The sequence below is a fragment of the Magnolia sinica genome, chromosome 2 (genome assembly GCF_029962835.1).
Source record: "Magnolia sinica isolate HGM2019 chromosome 2, MsV1, whole genome shotgun sequence".
Lineage (NCBI taxonomy): Eukaryota > Viridiplantae > Streptophyta > Magnoliopsida > Magnoliales > Magnoliaceae > Magnolia > Magnolia sinica.
This window is the reverse complement of record NC_080574.1, coordinates 17,298,907-17,317,626: the sequence shown is the minus strand read 5'-3', so window position 1 is coordinate 17,317,626 and position 18,720 is coordinate 17,298,907.

The following is an 18,720-nucleotide window of genomic DNA, read 5'->3' as shown; positions in this document are numbered from 1 at the left end:
GATTAGATGAGACCGGGCTTTACCCAAGACGGTGGAGCCCTTACCGTAAGGTTACCGTGGGGCCCACCTTGACGTATGTATTATGTATCCACGCCATCCATCCGTTTTTTCAGATCATATTTGGGTAATCCAATTATTATGTGGACCATTCCATAACAAACAGTGTTGATTGACCGTCCTACCATTAAAAACTTCTCAGGGAACAAATTAATGTTTACGTAATGTTCATTTACCATCCAATCTGTTAATAAGATCACGTAAGCCTGGATGAAGGGAAAAAACAAATATCAGCTTTATTCAAAACTTTTGTGGCCCATTAATGGTCAATCACCACTGTTTCTTATGATATGATCCACCTGATAATTGGATCTTCTTCATTTTTTGAATAATTCCCTAATATGATATGGAAAAACGGATGGACGGCGTGGATACATGATACATAAATCAAGGTGGGCCCCGCGGTAACCTCACGGTAAGGGCCGCACCTTCTTGGTTGAGGCCCGGATCTCACCTAATCCGTTCTTGGTGCATCCATGGTGAGCCCCTATACATGTACAGGATGGACCACCGAATCACTGGTTCCAGTCCTACGGACTCAGAACCATGGATATTATACATGTGGCTAACCCAAACCGTCCAATTGGACAGATAGGATTGTGGATCGATGCCACTCTCAAGAAATGCTCCACTCATAACAGGGCCCACTATCTGGGCGGTCCGGATGGAGGTAAATGAATGCCGGATTTATAGTGGCACCCATTTATGTTGAAGGGGCCCGTGATTTGGATGGTCTTATCGCATACACTTGCTTATTGGATGGTAATCAATGGTCCAAATTCGATGGGGCAAAATTGGATGATTGGGTTTTGATTACTTGGGCTGTCCCGATCCACAACAGGCCCGCTGTTTGGACGGTCTAGATTGACATTGGTCGAGAGGTGGGTCCCATGGTAATGAATGGGCCATGGGTCAGAAACTGGAAAGGATGGAGTCATTGACCCGGCCAGGACTGCCAGTTTATCTAAGTTCCACCTGCAAACTTCGAGCCCTTTCTTTGTGGGTGGCAAACGGCTGGGCCACAACAGGCCCAGACCGGAGTAGGGGTGCACACAGCTCGGTTTGGTCCGGTTCTGGGGTGAAACTGGAACCGAATTGTTCCTAACGGTTCTAAGAAATTCGGAACCGGACTGTTGGCACCCTAGAATCGAACCAGAACCGAACCGTTAAAACCGGTTCGTTTCCGAATCGGTTCCACGGTTTTAGGCTTTTTATAATCCAGCCCAATTGCAAGCCCATGTCCATCCATGTTGTGTTCCATTTGATGAATGGTTTAGATATTGTATAAGGTGTGCAAAAATACATTTACGAAAATAATTGTTCAAGAGAAAATAATTATAAGGTGTGCAAAAATACATCGTTTCGGTTCCACAGTTCGGTTCTATAGATCGGATCCATGGTTTGGTTCTACGGATCGGTTCATGGTTCAGTTCAGTTCTACATATCCCCAAACCGAGAACCGAACCGATGTCACCGGTTCTTTGATTTTTGGAATTGGAACAGAACCGGTGCACTCTAAAACCGGACCAAACCGGACCATTTGGTCGGTTCCGGTCCAGTTCCAAGGTTCTACCGGTTAAATGTGCACTCCTAACTGTAAGGCACCGGACCCAGCGATCAAAACCCTATTTCTCACAGTGAATGATCTCGATTCATCCTTTGATCGGGTATTTGTCACATGCACAATAAATAGATATTTAGAAAAATGAAAACAAGTATACATGAAAGATATATGGGTTGCTTGACAATTAACTAGGCCATACATTCCAAGCCCAATCACAAGTTTGCACAATAAATAGATATTTAGAAAAATGAAAACCAAGCCGACATGCAAGATACATGGGTTGCCTGACGATTGACTGGGCCATACATTCCAAGCCCAATCACAGGTCTGCACGATAAATAGATATTTAGAAAAATGAAAACCAAGTCTACATGCAACATACATGGGTTGCCTGACAATTGACTGGGCCATACATTCTAAGCCCAATCACGGGTCTGCACAATAAATAGATATTTAGAAAAATGAAAACAAGTCTACATGAAAGATACATGGGATGCTTGACAATTGACTGGGCCATACATTCCAAGCCCAATCACGGGTTTGCACAATAAATAGATATTTAGAAAAATGAAAACCAAGCCGACATGCAAGATACATGGGTTGCCTAACAATTGACTCGGCCATACATTCCAAGCCCAATCACAGGTCTGCACGATAAATAGATATTTAGAAAAATGAAAACCAAGTCTACATGCAAGATACATGGGTTGCCTGACAATTGACTGGGCCATACATTCCAAGCCCAATCACGGGTCTGCACAATAAATAGATATTTAGAAAAATGAAAACAAGTCTACATGAAAGATACATGGGATGCTTGACAATTGACTGGGCCATACATTCCAAGCCCAATCACGGGTTTGCACAATAAATAGATATTTAGAAAAATGAAAACCAAGCCGACATGCAAGATACATGGGTTGCCTGACAATTGACGGGGCCATACATTCCAAGCCCAATCACAGGTCCAGTGTGTGGACCCACCCCCTTCTAGCTAAGGACCTGTTCAAACGACCCACCCCCTTCTAGCTACTCCCATATGCAGGGTGGAAGTTCCAGATTGAGGTAGTATGGGAGGATGGTTTATTTTGTGAGTATGATCATCCAGTTCACTTCTGGGATCCACATGCAGGGATGGACGGATATCAAGACCATTCATCTGATACACGACATTGGGGATGGGACACACAATTCTGACCCTCGATATCTACAGCCGAACAGTAAGGTTGATTCATTGAAATGGCCCTGTTTGGCCGGGCGAATCCCGTGGGAATAGGAGGGATGGGATGGATTTTAAGGTAATGATGGTGGTGTCAGTGGATTGGTTTAAGATCCATGGGATTGCTATATCCCGGGACAAGTTCACTGGATCTGTTTGGCACGCCCGGCATATCCCGGGATTTTACCTTCCAATCCGTCCAACCAAGGGATGGGATCAATTTTAAGGTAATGATGATGATGTCAGTGGATTGTTTTAAGATCCATGGGATTGCTTATATCCCGGGACAAGTTCACCGGGTCTGTTTGGCTCGTCATGCATATCCCAAGATATTGCGATCCCATCCCTCCTAATACCGTGGGATCGGTCCGGCCAAACAGGCCCCCATGGGATTACTTATGTCCCGGGACAAGTTCACCGGGTCTGTTTGGCTCGTCATGCCTATCCCGGGATATCGTGATCCCATCCCTCCTAATACCGTGAGATCGGTCCAGTCAAACAGGCCCTAAACGGTATGGTAGGATGAAAAGGATGTTTATCTCCAATGTCATCTGTGCTCCACTAAGGAAGGGAGCTCGCCTTCAGTGCTAGGAGACAACCTTGACGGGCAGGTCAGTAATCTGGTCAAGGCATATGGATTCAATACCCAATACCTACTCTCACAGCCTGAATTGCAAAGTATTGGAGGGATGCTCCATCTCGATCTCCTACTATATGTGTCTTCTAATCCTGATTACTTTAGAAACGGTTAAGAAACAACTGCTAAACAAACGCCTATGCTTCAGAAAGTATTTTTCTCTGTGTAATCGACTCTTAGCTTGTAAATAGATGCCCTATCTCCAGTAAAAGTGAAAGTTACACAACATTAAACTCTCAATACTATTGGACCCAAATTGCTTCCTGACTTAGGCATGAAAGGGTAACCTGCCATATCAATATCAAGGGTCTCATTTATCTCCTTTGTGTGCAGGTACTGAGAAATACAGAGAAAGTTAAACAGATTTCTGCATCAACAAGTATCATACTCTCATCGTGACTGATGACTTTGCCTGCATTGGACAGTTTTGATATTCTGCATAAACCCGGAAAGCCAAACACATGGCACGTGTATGCAAGATTCCGGCTTTCCTCGAAGCCAGACACACTGTTTTAACCGTCCGTTTATTTTGTCTGTGAGCCACGTCAGATCAAATCAGTGTGATAAGAATCTCGGGTCATGCACACAATCACACATGCACATGTGGATGGATAGCGCTCGACTCACAAAAAAAAGAAGAAGAAAAAAAAAAGAAAAGGAAAAGAGGTGGGGCATGAGAAATTAGAAATGGATGGCTAAGAAAAGATGTCGAACGTATGGCAAGGAGGTGGATACGTAGCCAGGTTCTGAAAAGTAGATAGAAAGAATTAATGGGAGAGAGATGGTTGCTTGCCCATCTTTAAGCATCTTCACTACACAGCTGACACATTTATCCGGTGATTCGAGCTGTTGATCTGGTGGCCCACCACATGCCCAAAAATAGACGGCCAATTCACTCTCTTTGTTGTGGTCTTGGTGGCCTACCCAATGGATGGTTAAAAAACGGTTGGGAGAAATTTCATGAAATGAATGGCAGAGAAGGTAGAAAAACTGGTTCCTGTCTATTGGTTGATCATGTGTTGGCCTACAAGATCAGCCGTCTTGATTTTGCTGTGCATGTCACGTCTGTCAATGCAAAAGCAGCTCCTATTGTAATGGGCAATTCTTGGCAGATTCTACTGCCTGGAAACGCAGAGTCCTGGTTGTTACAAGGTCATGTCCTGGAAAACGACAACAATATGAATGACTCAGCCGCACTCAGGTTTTCAGCTTGTCCAAGCGAGGCCCATTTTCAGTGATCCGAGCCATTGATTGTATGGACTATCCCCACGAATCTCACTACAATCCTAACACTTTGACGGGTGGCCTGAAAACAGACATGTTCAACTCACTTTTGGGACATGTTCCATCCACAGTTCGACCTTTCATGTTAATTAATCTGTCAAGGGTCCCACTTGGATCAACCGAAAGAAGAGTAATGGTACCATCGAGGATCATATATCTCTAAGTTCTCACGCGTTCTTACGAGAACTGATGCGGTGAGCATTCCTCTCTATATATAAGGCACTGCAGCGATTGATTGACCACTAATTCAACTAGAATGTGATTCGTTCGCAGAGATTGATTGACCACTAATTCAACTAGAATGTGATTCGTTCGCAGAGATTGATTGACCACTAATTCAACTTGAATGTGATTCGTTCAGTCAACTTAGATTGGACACTGACTCAGAACTGAACATATGGGTGACTTGACTCAACTTGGCTGAGTCACAGCTCGACACAAGGTTAAATCAGTTAATGTTACGAACCACAACCACGGATACTTAAAACAGTAACCACAACCTTCAAAAACTGCCTGAGTAGGTGAGCTTGATGAAGCCATTTTTGGTGAAGATTAGATGATGTGGCCAAAATATCTACCACTATCTCATGTATAGGAATGTGGGCTGTCGGTTGTGGTGTTAGTTGAGAATCTCCCTTTATTATAATATGATCGAGTTTCAATGGGGTGGCTGGGAAAATTCTCAACCATAAGTCGGTACAATATTATGCCATATGACCATGTGAAAATTGTATCCTTTAAGCATAAATGGCGAAAAATTAACCATATGAGGGGTAGACCATGCCATCGGCCCCACCAGAAGAGTCCTCTAACCAAAGGGATCCGTTAAAGCTAAGCTTGAAAAATCCACCTGGTGGTCGAGTCCATGGATAAACTAGTCTAAGGGATCCTCGTGGTTAAACTGATCTGAAGGTGAGAACGCACCGTCTCTACCATCAGTTTGATAGAAGATCAAGCTCATCTTGGGAGCAGTTCGTTTGCCCCAAGGGTGTGATAGAGTTCCTGAGTCATGCCTAATCTATAAATATACTAAATGAATTCCCATCCCAACATTGGGTTTCTTACATGGCAACTCTCTCATCTCATCTTTCTATTTTCTAATTTATTGGTTTTTTGTTCTTTTCTTTTCTTCTCTCTTGAACTCTACAGGAAGAGAAAGTATAGCGGGCCCACTGATTTCGTTTCTTATGTTGTTATAATGAGAAAGTTTCTCGTAAAAGAGAGATTCCAAAGATATAATGGAGAGAGGGAGGTACGGATTGCGTAACCTTCAACTTCTTGCTGGTAAATCATTCACCAAATGAAATCACAACTTTTTGTTAATAAATGAAAAGGAGAAAAAGCGAGATAAATGATTTACAAGTATTTAAAGCATTTAAACGCAAATTATAAATAATTTATTAATAAATCATTTACAACTTGCCTCCTTTACCATCATCCAACAACCCCTAAGCATAGGTGTTTACGGGTGTGTGGGGCCCACTAAGTTGAGACGGAATTATTTTTCTATGCACAGTGAATATATTGTGACTAACTTGATGAACAGATTAGATTGCATACAACCATAATGGTGGCCCCCACAAAGCTCTGCTGTTGTATATGCACAGCAAAGTGCATATCTACAAGAAATGTCCAGTATGAGCAGGTGTGCAACACGCATGTCACAGATCCTTTCTCATACAACCAATAGCCTTTTGGATGATCCGAAAAGAATGGCATTTTTTTTGGTTAGCTTGTTAGTACACCCACTGTCAGTTCATAGTTCACTGGTAGTCACCCCTTGAGGGAATCGATACCAGGACCTCAGTGTTGAAACGATGTATCTTTCACTCAGTCCAAAAAGAATGGCATGAAATGCGTTTATTCCTCAGTGTTGAAACGATGTCTCTTTCACTCAGTCCAAAAAGAATGGGATGAAATGCGTTTATTCCGTTACTTTCAGATGTACCACAAGTAGTAGGTAAGAAAGGTTTTCTAATCAGAGATTGCTGACCCGTCTGGGTTATATCCGACTTATATGAGTTGATCTGTGCGTGTCAAGATCACGAGTCATCCTACGATTCACCTTTGACTCGGACGAGTCAGGCTGATTTACTCCCATTCAAACCCTAGCTAGTGACTGCAAGTCCACGGGTCTAGAAACCATGACCGAGTTCAAAGAACTGGTACTGGCCACGTCCACTAGTAACGAAAACTGTGGTTACTGGTTATGGGATTTTATTTTATTTTTTCACACGCACTCATACCACTGGTTCTTTGGCCCAACGAGATTTGTGTGTCATATCCGCTCTTTCCATCTCTTTCGCCAGGTCATTTCAAGGGATGAAACACATGAGCCACTGAGCTTTTCCAATCTAAGTCGGTTTGAGTTGAGGTACGATCGGCTTTGAGTTAAGCTCAGGCAAGCTCAAACTCGGCTCGAAATATTTTCGAGCTCCAAAAAACTAGCTCAACCCGATCCGAATCCAATTTAAAGCCAAGGCAAGTGAAGCTTTTCCAAGCTAACTTGACTCGTGCGCCACTCTACTCACAGGATTTACCGTTCGTTGGGTAGGACGCAATCCGCGTACCAGTATAACCCGTCACCGGACGCAGACTTCCTGTTAAAGCCTTTCCTGGAAGTTCCTGCAGTGGGAATCTAGGTGGGGCCTACCTTGATGTTTGTGAGAAATCCTTTCCATTCATCCGTTTTTCGAACTAATTTTAAGACTTACAATAAAAAGTTGAGATGGATCTAAGACCCAAATAAGCCACACGAGAAAACAGTGGGCCACCGTACGTAAAAATACAAGTAAAAACTAAGAAGGTTTCAACAATGGGCGTTTCTTTCCACGGTTTTCCCTCTGGTATGCCCTTTAGTCTTGGATCGAACTTATTTTTGAGCATCTGTGCTAAAATGAAGTGAAATAAAAAATTTTAAAAAATAAATAACGGAATGGAATTTGTTGATGCAAATGTCTGGTTCGTCCTCCTTTGACCCTTGTATGCCTGCACAGAAAGAGGACAAAGGAGACCCTGGCTCGATCAGGGGACCCTCCGATGCCAAAGTCAGGCCTGGACTCGGGGTCTCAAAGTATTGAAAGGTTTTTTAGAGGGAATTTGTTTCGTACCTCTCAAGGTGACAGGGGTCCTCCTTTTATAGCTGCTGGGGTCCTCCTGATATTGAGCGCGGGATCTTCTCCTGGTATCACGGAGATAGGATCGTGCCCATCTTGAGCCGTCATCCGATCCCGTGAGCTTCGGGGTCGGAGATCTTATCCCAAGATATTCGGGATGAGATCTGACCTAGCGACGGTCGGTCTTGTAAGGTGGTCCGCCCGACACATGCCCGGAACGCTGATAAGTCGTCCGAACCGACTCAACCGTTGTCTCGGTTTAGCGAACCATGCCTCGGATTTGACACATCCTTCGGTGACCCGAGGTATTAAGTCCGAGTTCCGAGGCATTAAGTCCGAGTCTTCGGACTTGTATTTTTGTCCCCAACAGTAAGCCCCCCTACTCCGTGTGCTTCATATGACACTAAGGAGTAGCGAGTTTGGAGTCGGTTCGTAACTCAGTCCGAGATGAGTCGTGGTCATTAAATGCATTCCGTAAGGCCTTTGATGGGGGACGGTTCAGCTCCTGACATCGCATGCGCCGTCAGCCGTCAAATCGCACATCCCGCCAACGAAGATTGGACACGTAGCAAAGGTATTATTGTCGCCAGTCGACGTGCGCCACGTGTCGAATGAGGGAATCGATGCGGGCGTCGAATCATTTCCCCATTAATTGTCTCTGCCGTATGACGACCTTATATAATGTCAGGGGCCCCGCACTTTAAACTTTTACTGCTCTTGCCATTCCCGCTCCGCATTTTCTTTGGGGTTTGCATAGCCTTTCATCTCCTTCTTTTCGTTTCTCCTAACCGTCGGTGCCTCTTTCCGCCATTTCCGTTTTCCTTTCTCCCTCCGGTGAGTTTCTCCTTCCTCTTTAGTAGATATTAATGGCGGATAGGAGTTCTCAAAGTCCCCAGGGGGGAGCTTCCGGAGACGAAGGCGAAGCGCAACGTTTTTGGAACGTTGCGGAATCGCCTTCCTTACTGACGGAGATAGCAGTGGACGCCAACGCTGCTTGTCTACCGGAGAGAGTCACCGAAGCTCCGGCGGAGCGCCCTGCTTCCGTCGTTCCTTCTCGGGGCGGGTCATCTCTATTAACCCGCCCGGGAAGGCCTAACTTGCAAAGGGACATGGAGGAAGATGAGGAGGAAGAAGATGAAATTTTAATCGCCGAAGGAACCCCTGATCCTGCTCCTGTTGGTGAATCGGCGCAGGCCGAGTCTGAAGAAGAAGGATCGGGGGAGGATTTAAGCGGTCCGGTTCCCTCAGTCTTGACTGAGACGGACTTGGACAGAATCCGAGTCGGGTACCATATTCCCGAGTCGGTCATCACCTATCTTCCCCGTCCGAATGACTTACCGGACCACCCTCCTGCCGGGGCAGTCGCGATTTACCAGGTGTCGATGCAATGCGGCTTGCGTCTGCCCCTTCAGACCATCGTCCGGGGAGTTTTGTCTCGCATAAAGATTGCCCCGGGGCAGATAGTCCCGAATGGGTGGAGGAACTTACTCGGATGTGCGGTGTTGTGGGCTGAGATGGAACAGCCACCACTTACAGTCGACGAATTTCTCCACCTGTATCAAGTACGGGTAAATCCGAACTATCCCGGCTTCTACGTCTTCGCTGCTTGGCGAGGCGGAGGCGGTTCCCTGATAACCGACCCTCCCACTTCCAACAAACACTGGAGAGAGCGTTGGTTTTGGGCATGTGGTCGCTGGGAGACGGATGAATCCGGGTCCTACGAGGCTCGTGTCCCTCGGGCGTTCCAAAGAGCAGGTGACTTGGGTCTTCTCTCCCTCTCGCCCCCTTATTTTTTTTATTTTTGTTTTTGTAATATTCTGAGTCTGACGAGCTTTGGCAGACATTCCAAAGAAGCGGCCGAAGCTCGGCACCACTGCCTCGGCTCGGATCAAAGAGTTGAGGTCGTTGGATTCGAAGAATAGGTCTTGGAAGGTGCTTCTACAGCCGGAGCGCCTTCATCTTGCAGGTCTGGACTCGGAAGTTACAGGTAATTGAGAATGAATCTTCTGGATTTCCCGAATTTCCCTCGACTTACTTCGCCATAACTTATTCTCTGGTTTTTTTTTTTTTTTTACAGATCTGCCCGAAGCTCGTCCCAACCTCAGGATCACCCTCGAACCGGAGATGACTGGAGCTCGTCCTGCCCTTAGGCCAGTCACGAAGTTGAAGGCTCCTCCGCGGTCAGTTCTTCTTTCGGAGCCTCGGCCGCCGAAGAGGCAAAGGGTGCTGCGGAAGGAGAAAGAGCCAGCGAGCTCTTCTGCCCCTTCCGTCGTCGTAATCCCCGACCCGGACGAAAGGGCGGAAGAGACGGCGGTTGCTGCTTCGGAGCCTCAGGCGGATCCTGACTCGGCACGCGTTGAGACGGATGTTCCGAGTCGGGAGGAGGAGACCGGGGCCGCGTCCTCCAGGGGGGAGGGAGAGACGAGGACCGCGTCCTCCCGAGGGGAGGGGACGAACCAGGAGGGGCCGTCATTCCTGCAGCAAGTGGTGTCGGGGATGGTTCCATGGGCCCTGGCCCACGGGTGTGAAAGAGAGTTCGTGAAACTCTACAACGCCCCGTCGTCGCAGACCGTCAGCCATGCTGCCCGGATGCTTTTTGAACTCGCTCCTTGCTTAATCAAGGCCAGCAAGGAGCTATCCTCAACTCATCGACTGCAGGCTCTTCTGTCTGAGGTCGAAGGTCGACGCGAGGAGGCCGAGGTCCGGGTCGGCGTCCTGACAGGCGAGGCGTCCCTTGCCCGGAAGGCTGCCGAAGACGCGAGGGCAGAGGCGGCTTCCTCCAGAAGAGCCCTGGACGAAGCGAAGGCAGAGGTCGCTCAGGCACTGGCTCGACTCTCCAAAGCTGAAGAGGAGAATCAGCGAGTTCTAGCAGTCCATGCTTCGTGCGCGGATGACTTAGCTCGGGCTAAGCTTGAGGCGGCGGAGCACATTCAGCAGGCCGTCGAGAAGACTCGGGAGGCCGAGAGGGCTAGGGACCAAGCCGTCCAAGCATTCCTCGAGTCGGCGGAGTTCGAGGATGAAAGGGACCGCTTGTTCCAAAGCGGATATCTGGAATGCGTCAAGGACATAAAGAAATCCTTCCCTGACCTTGACCTTTCAGAAATCGAGGGTGGAGCAGCCTCGGGATCCGAGAACCCGGACGCCATGAGGACATTTACCGGGGCCCTTGGACATATATATATATATATATATATATATATATATTTTTGCTTTGATGTATTCGCTTGCTTTGTACTTACATATGTTTTGACGAATGAAAGAGATCTTCGCTCGCTTTGTACTTACATATGTTTTGATGAATGGAAGAGAAATGCCTATCTTTACTTATTCGACTTGGCTTTATCCTTTCTTAGTTCAGAGTCTTTAATCGTTGAAGACAGAACTAGGGATAGTAGACTTTGAGGTGTTCAGCGTTCCAAGGGTGGGGCAACGGTTGTCCGTTTAGGTCTTCTAGCTGATACGTTCCCGGTCTAATAGTGCCCGAGACGATGTAGGGTCCTTCCCAGTTGGGTCCCAGTGTACCCGAACCAAATTCCTTGGTGTTAGAAAACACTTTTCGAAGAACCATATCCCCCATTCGAAATCTTCTAATCCTAACTCGGGTGTTGTAGAACCGAGCCACTTGTCGCTACCGCGCCTCCGTGCGCAGCCGTGCCACTTCTCTTTGTTCGTCCAGAAGGTCAAGTCCGAGTGCAAGGAGTTCTTCGTTTGCTTCTGCATTGAACGTGGTGATCCGAGCCGAAGGTAATCCGATTTCAACGGGAGTGACGGCTTCCGAGCCATAGGCTAGTGAAAATGGGGTCTCCCCTGTGGCTGTTCGAGCGGTGGTTCGGTAGGCCCAAAGAATTTTCGGGAGCTCTTCGGCCCACGCTCCTTTAGCTCGGCCAAGCTTGGTCCGAAGATGTTGCTTGATAATCTTATTAACCGCCTCAACTTGTCCGTTGGTTTGAGGATGATGAGGCGAAGAATAAACGTTTCTGATTCCGAGGTTGTCGCACATCCCGCGAAAGCTTCTGTAATCAAATTGCCTTCCATTGTCTGTAACAATGGTACGGGGTACCTCGAATCGGCAGATAATGTTTTTCCATACAAATTCTGTGATCTTCTGCTCGGTTATTTTAGCTAATGGTTCTGCCTCGGTCCACTTCGTGAAATAGTCAACCGCCACCACAGCAAACTTGGTCTGACCTTTTCCCATAGGGAGCGGTCCTATGATGTCGATGCCCCACTGTGCGAAAGGCCAGGGACCGGTCATCGGCGTTAGTGCTTCGGGCGCTTGCCTCGGAATTGCCGCGAACCGTTGGCATCTGTCGCATTTTTGAACGAGCTCGCGAGCGTCGTGTTGGATAGTGGACCAGTAGTATCCCTGTCGTAGGACCTTGTAGGCGAGGGATCGCCCTCCAGAGTGGTTTCCGCAGATTCCTTCATGAATTTTCCGTAACACATAGTTTGCCTCGCTGGGTTTGAGGCACCGCAGCAACGGGGCGTAGTAACCTTTCTTGTAGAGGGTTCCGTTGAATATGGTATAACGGGAGGCTCGAATCTTAATTCGTCGAGCCTCGGCACGATCCTCGGGCAACTTTCCTTCGTTAAGGTATTGGCGGATTGGATCAATCCAGGAAGGTTCCGAGTCGATTGTACTGACAGCCTCGCTAATTGGTTCGTCTATGCTTGGCTTGTCAACGTATTCGACAGGGACGGACCTAGGTATCTCATCTTCATCGGCTGTGGCGAGCTTTGCTAACAAATCGGCTTTGCTGTTTTCCGCACGAGGGATCCGAATGACACGACAGAATTGAAATCCGTTGATAAGTTCCTTTGCTTTCTGCATGTATGCCCTTAGCTGGTCTTTTCGTGTTTGGTATACACCGGTAACTTGGTTAACAACCAACTGAGAGTCGCTGAAAACACTTAGGTGCGTGACCTCCATGCTAGCGGCGAGTCGGAGGCCGAGTAACAACGCGCGTACCTACGGAGCAGGGCTATCAGCTTTTCTTTCAAAGGGGACTGCAGAGACGAGCCAATTCGTACCGTCTTGGATCCATCTGTCTCGACCAAGGGGACCGAGACAAGATCCTCGACCGGCTGTCCTCGTTCATAATTCTCGCCCCGAGGATCCAACGATTCGATCGTTAATATGTTGGTCGGACTTTTGTCGGCGGCTCCTTTTACGGCTATCATGTAACATCGCCTCGCATCCTGCTGGTCTCCTTTGACAATCCCGACTCCCGACTCGGTCGGAAATTTCATTGAAAGATGGTACGTGGATACCACGGCCTGGAGGAGACTCAATGAAGGACGGCCGAGTATTGCGTTGTATACTGAAGGTTGATCGACGACTAGGAAGTCAACCATCATCGTCGTCTGACATGGGGCGCTGCCAGCAGTGAGTGGTAACGAGACAATCCCTTCAGGCAGTACCTGTCCTCCGGAAAAACCGATCAACGGGGTCCGAACTGGGCGCAGTGTGGATCGTTCGATCCCCATTTTGTCGAAAGCTTGGGTAAATAACACGTCTGCAGATGACCCCGTATCGACGAGTATCCGAAACACTTTTCGGTTAGCGATCGCCAAGGAGACGATCAGCGCATCATCGTGGGGGTGATGGATACCTCGGGCGTCTCCCTCAGTGAACGATATGCAATATCTTTCTCTTTTCCTTTCTTTTGATGGCCGATCTATAATCATGAGCTCGGACTGAGGCTGACTAAGTTTTCGTGCGTGGTTCCTTCGCGCGTTGTTTGAGTCGCCCCCACATTGTGGACCGCCGATGATCGTCCGGATTTCTTCCATAGGCTGACTCTCGCTCGGGCGCGCCTCAGATGCCCCAGCTTTGACCATATGTTCTCTGAGTCGGCCGTCTTTTATGAGTCGTTCGATCTCTTCTTTTAAGTGACGACAATCACTTGTGTTATGCCCGTGATCGCGGTGATAATGGCAGTACTTATCCTTGTCCCGCCGATTAGGATTACTCCTGAGCTTACTGGGCCAGCTAACAAAGCCTTCGTTTTTTATTTCCATCAGTACCTCTTCCCGAGTCTTATTCAGGGGAGTATATGTGGAAAATTTTCGATCCGGCCGTTTTCCTGACCTTCGCTCGTCACGCGCTTGATCCTCTTTGCGTTTCCTTCCTCCGGCCGAGTCGGCTTCTTTTTTGGCCGACTCTTTGGCCGAGGTTTTAGTTTCACGCAGGATTCGCGCTTCCTCGGCGTTGGCATATTTATCGGATCGTGCCATAAACTCTGCCAGAGTATCGGGCGGAGTCTTGTCTAGAGATGCCAGGAATGGCTTATCCCTAACTCCTTGCATGAGTGCATTGAGGGCCGTTTCTTTCGAATGTTTTCGAACTTGAAGGGATTCGAAATTAAAACGCTTGATGTAATCTTTTAGTAGCTCTCCCTGCTTCTGAACTACGTTATTCAGATGTGCAGGGGGCTTTAATTTCTTCTTTCCGCCGATGAAGTTGGTGAGGAAGGCGTCGCTCAGCTCAACGAATGAACTGATGGACTTTGGTTTCAACTGTTTGAACCACAGTCGAGCTACATCAGTCAATGTAAGAGAAAAGGCCCGACACATTACTGCATCCGAGGCATCGTGGAGTTCCATATAGGTTCTGAAGCACTCAATATGCTCGGTCGGGTCGGTTTTGCCGGTGAAAGGAGTGATTTGAGGTAATCGAAACCTCTCGGGCAACCGGGCCTTCAGTACCGAGTCTACAAAGGGGGACACTTTCGCTTCGGACCCGGTTGAGTATATATTTCGGCCGTGCTTTATGTCCGCCATCTCTTTTGCCATCTCTTCCCGCACTTCTTTTTTGAAATTTTGAATGTCGGCTTTCCATGGTTCGCTGCTTTCTGCCGTGCCTTCCATGGAAGGGCGATTGCGCCTTCTTCGCTCTATTTCGTGCCGAAGATCAGTCGGGGGGAGGGAGGCGTTGGCTGATTGCGCTGGAGATGGTTCTGATCCGCCTTGGGGTTGGCTCGGCCGGAAAGACTGCGGCGCGGAAGGTTGAGGATCAACCGCCGCCGTCGGTACATGCGCTGTCTCCCCTTGAGGATGCGGGAGTGGCTGTATTTGCTGCTGATACATTCGTTCCAGCATCTGCTTCATCATATTCATATCGGAGCGGATTTCTTGAACCTCCTTGTCCAACCGCCCATCGTTGCGACCCCGCTGATTGTTGCTTGTTCCAGTCGCCCCTCGTCGGCGGTTGTTAGGTGGGTTCTGGGCTGGGGGAACGGCGATTGGACCCGGTGGCCCTGTAATCGCGTTCTCATTCAAATCTTCTTCTGGGACCGTCCTTCTAGTCATCACCATTGGACTCAGTATAGAGATACGAGATGGCTGTTGATGCAAATGTCTGGTTCGTCCTCCTTTGACCCTTGTATGCCTGCACAGAAAGAGGACAAAGGAGACCCTGGCTCGATCAGGGGACCCTCCGATGCCAAAGTCAGGCCTGGACTCGGGGTCTCAAAGTATTGAAAGGTTTTTTAGAGGGAATTTGTTTCGTACCTCTCAAGGTGACAGGGGTCCTCCTTTTATAGCTGCTGGGGTCCTCCTGATATTGAGCGCGGGATCTTCTCCTGGTATCACGGAGATAGGATCGTGCCCATCTTGAGCCGTCATCCGATCCCGTGAGCTTCGGGGTCGGAGATCTTATCCCAAGATATTCGGGATGAGATCTGACCTAGCGACGGTCGGTCTTGTAAGGTGGTCCGCCCGACACATGCCCGGAACGCTGATAAGTCGTCCGAACCGACTCAACCGTTGTCTCGGTTTAGCGAACCATGCCTCGGATTTGACACATCCTTCGGTGACCCGAGGTATTAAGTCCGAGTTCCGAGGCATTAAGTCCGAGTCTTCGGACTTGTATTTTTGTCCCCAACAGAATTCTCACAAAAATCACGGTGAACACTCCTACATTCTTAAGCTTTCGCTGTAAATCCGCATTTGTCAGCCGCTATGTTTCGGAAATGCTTGTGGATGCCTGTGGGCCCATCACACACTGTGATGTAAGTATCTTACATCCACACCGTTCATACATTTTGAAAGCTCATTTTAAGGCATGATACTAAAAATGAATCAGACTTAAATCTTAAGTGAACCATACCACAGGAAACAGTCTTGATAGAATCCTTACCATTAAAAACTTCATAGAGTCATCAGAATGTTTATTTGCCATCAAACCTGCTGATCCAAAATCAGACGACACAAATATAAGCTTTTGTGGCCCATGAGAAGTATTTAATGGTTGAATACCACTGTTTCCTGTATTATAGTCCACCTAAGATTTGGATCTATGGGATCATGCCATAAAACGAGTTTTCAAAACAGATGAACGGCTTGGATATAAGTCATACACATCATGGTGTGCCCTACGGTCAGGGATCCCACCAACCTTCGGTGGATATGGAGATCCACCGAAACCGTCCTGATGTTGTGGGGGTACATCTGAATCGGGACCGTCCCAATCCTAGGAACCAACCTGAATGGCCGAATGTTCAAAATTAACAATGATCTGGTGATCAGAAGTGACCGTTGAACTGGCGGTAGGAAATAAAAATGGTTAGAAGTACATTCAACAGGAAAATTTTTTATTTTTTATTTTTTTAGTGGCAGCACTGATTTTTCGATCTGCTCTATTTACTAACAGTGGACCATCTATCCTCAACGGTTCCAATTCAATAGCCGCAATCATTTGATTAAGATTGAACACTCTATGCGGTTTACGGGTTGTGATTCATGTATATGGTGCTCAAGAAATGGACGGTTCGGATTAACGTAAAGCTTTGCCACGTGCCGTTGATGATCTGACGGACTTCACACTAATCATTTCGGCTCATGGCCGGGTTTTTCTTCCATTCCAGAGTCTCGCTAGAAGAATCCGACAAAATCTCTCCGTACTTCGTTGATATGGCTGTAAATTCAGATGCATCCGACTTACTTTACACGTGGCATATAAAACATTTCAATGTGGACCGTCAAAATTCCGGGTCTCATTGTTGATGGAGTATTGCCGGCTGCGGTACACAATTTTAACAGTTTGATTTTATTTCTTTTGAACCGTCTAATTTATGGCCACCAATCGATCTTAAAGATCTTCCTATGCTGTCAAAGTAGCACTACTTGTAAGTAACGTGCCATCTTTCCCGCTAACATGGGGCTCTTGTAGAACATCAGTACCATGAAAACGCTACGTACCACATTAATGATTACCTAGGAAAAAAAATGAAGTCGTTCCATTCATCAGGTGGGCTACACCGTCGGAAGCAAGTGCTTGCGGTTTGAGTCAACATAGAAGCCGGGCCCACCTATTGAGCTGATCAGCTTGATTTCAATAAGGATGATCTTCACGGTGGACCCTGTAATTTTCACGGTCCTGATGTCCTGTACAAATACCACGTTAGAAGGGAAGATTGATGGTGCCACAAGTTATGGTACCGTTGCTTGCATGTGATCAGCAAGTCGTCTTTCTCATGCTTACGCCAGGTTCAGACGCGGAATTTTGATGGTACTATGGTATACATTGGGGAGCATGTATGTTGGACAAGTCGCACAACTAAGCGATTTCAAGAAAATCCCAGCCATACGATGATCCATACCATCCATTTAGAAGGAAAAATCAATTACGAGCCAAATAATAATAATAATAATCCAATCGGCGATTTCAGCATCTATAAAAACTTGAGCTGTCCTCTTCTTCTCTGGAGCGTTACTTCTTACTCACATTTGTATATGAAATGTAAATTTCTGACAACCGAAATTTTTCCATGTGGCCCATGCACGATGTGATATTCATATGGATGGTCTAGATCATCAAATAGTAGGGAAGAACGGGAGACCAGCATAGGCGAGCCTCCAAGTAGCAAGCTACCTAAGCATGTCTCGACCCCGGTATATGATCAGGTATAAGACGAAGGTATGGCAGAGCATCAATCCACACAATACACGCGGCGACAAAAAGAAATTTTGATACTCTGGAAGTTGAATGCTCTATGCTCATGCGCAGGAAAATTGCACATGTGGAATATATTTTCTTAAAATTAAACTTTTAATAGCTGGAATCACTATAGATGGGTCATACCAAAAAAATTAAACTGAAAGCGTGATTTCAACTCTCTGGCTGCTGCACATCTTATGGACGGCTCATCATCATCGTAATCATCTAAGGCTCGTAATCCTGCTCCTCCATTCCACTCAAGGGCCAGTATGAAAATCATAAGCCAGGAACAACCAATCAATGTCTCTCCACCGTTCCATTTGAGATTGCCACGTATACCTTTTCCGTTTCTCTGTCCATATAACATGGGAGCGGATTGCGTGTGACCTCGGGCGCAGTGATATCCCTGTGCCCGGGGCTGTGTGGGGCACAAATAGATTTCCGTAACAAATCCACTCCGTCCATATGTTTTGAAAGAGAAAAGTAGGACAGGATTCTAAAAACGAGGAAGATCCAAAACTCATGTGGGCCAAATCACCTGAAACAGTGGGTATTGAACGCTTGGCCGTGACAGAAGTTTTTTTTTTTTATCACAATGACATTTGTTCCTAAAATTTATCTGAGTGTTAGTAATTCTACGAACAGTTTGGATGGCATATAAATATCATGGTCAGCTCCAGGAATGTTTCAACGGTGAAAGTTATTATTCGTTTTTTGGTGTGGCCCACCTGAGTTTTGGATCTTCCTGATTTTTATAATCATGTCCTATTGTGATCTTTCAAAACTGATGGACAGAGTAGATTTATCACCGACATCTCTGTGGGCCCCACACATCCCCACGCACAGAGAGTCGGAGGCAATCCGCTCCCATATAAAATCAACCGCTGCCCAGTGCTATCAAAT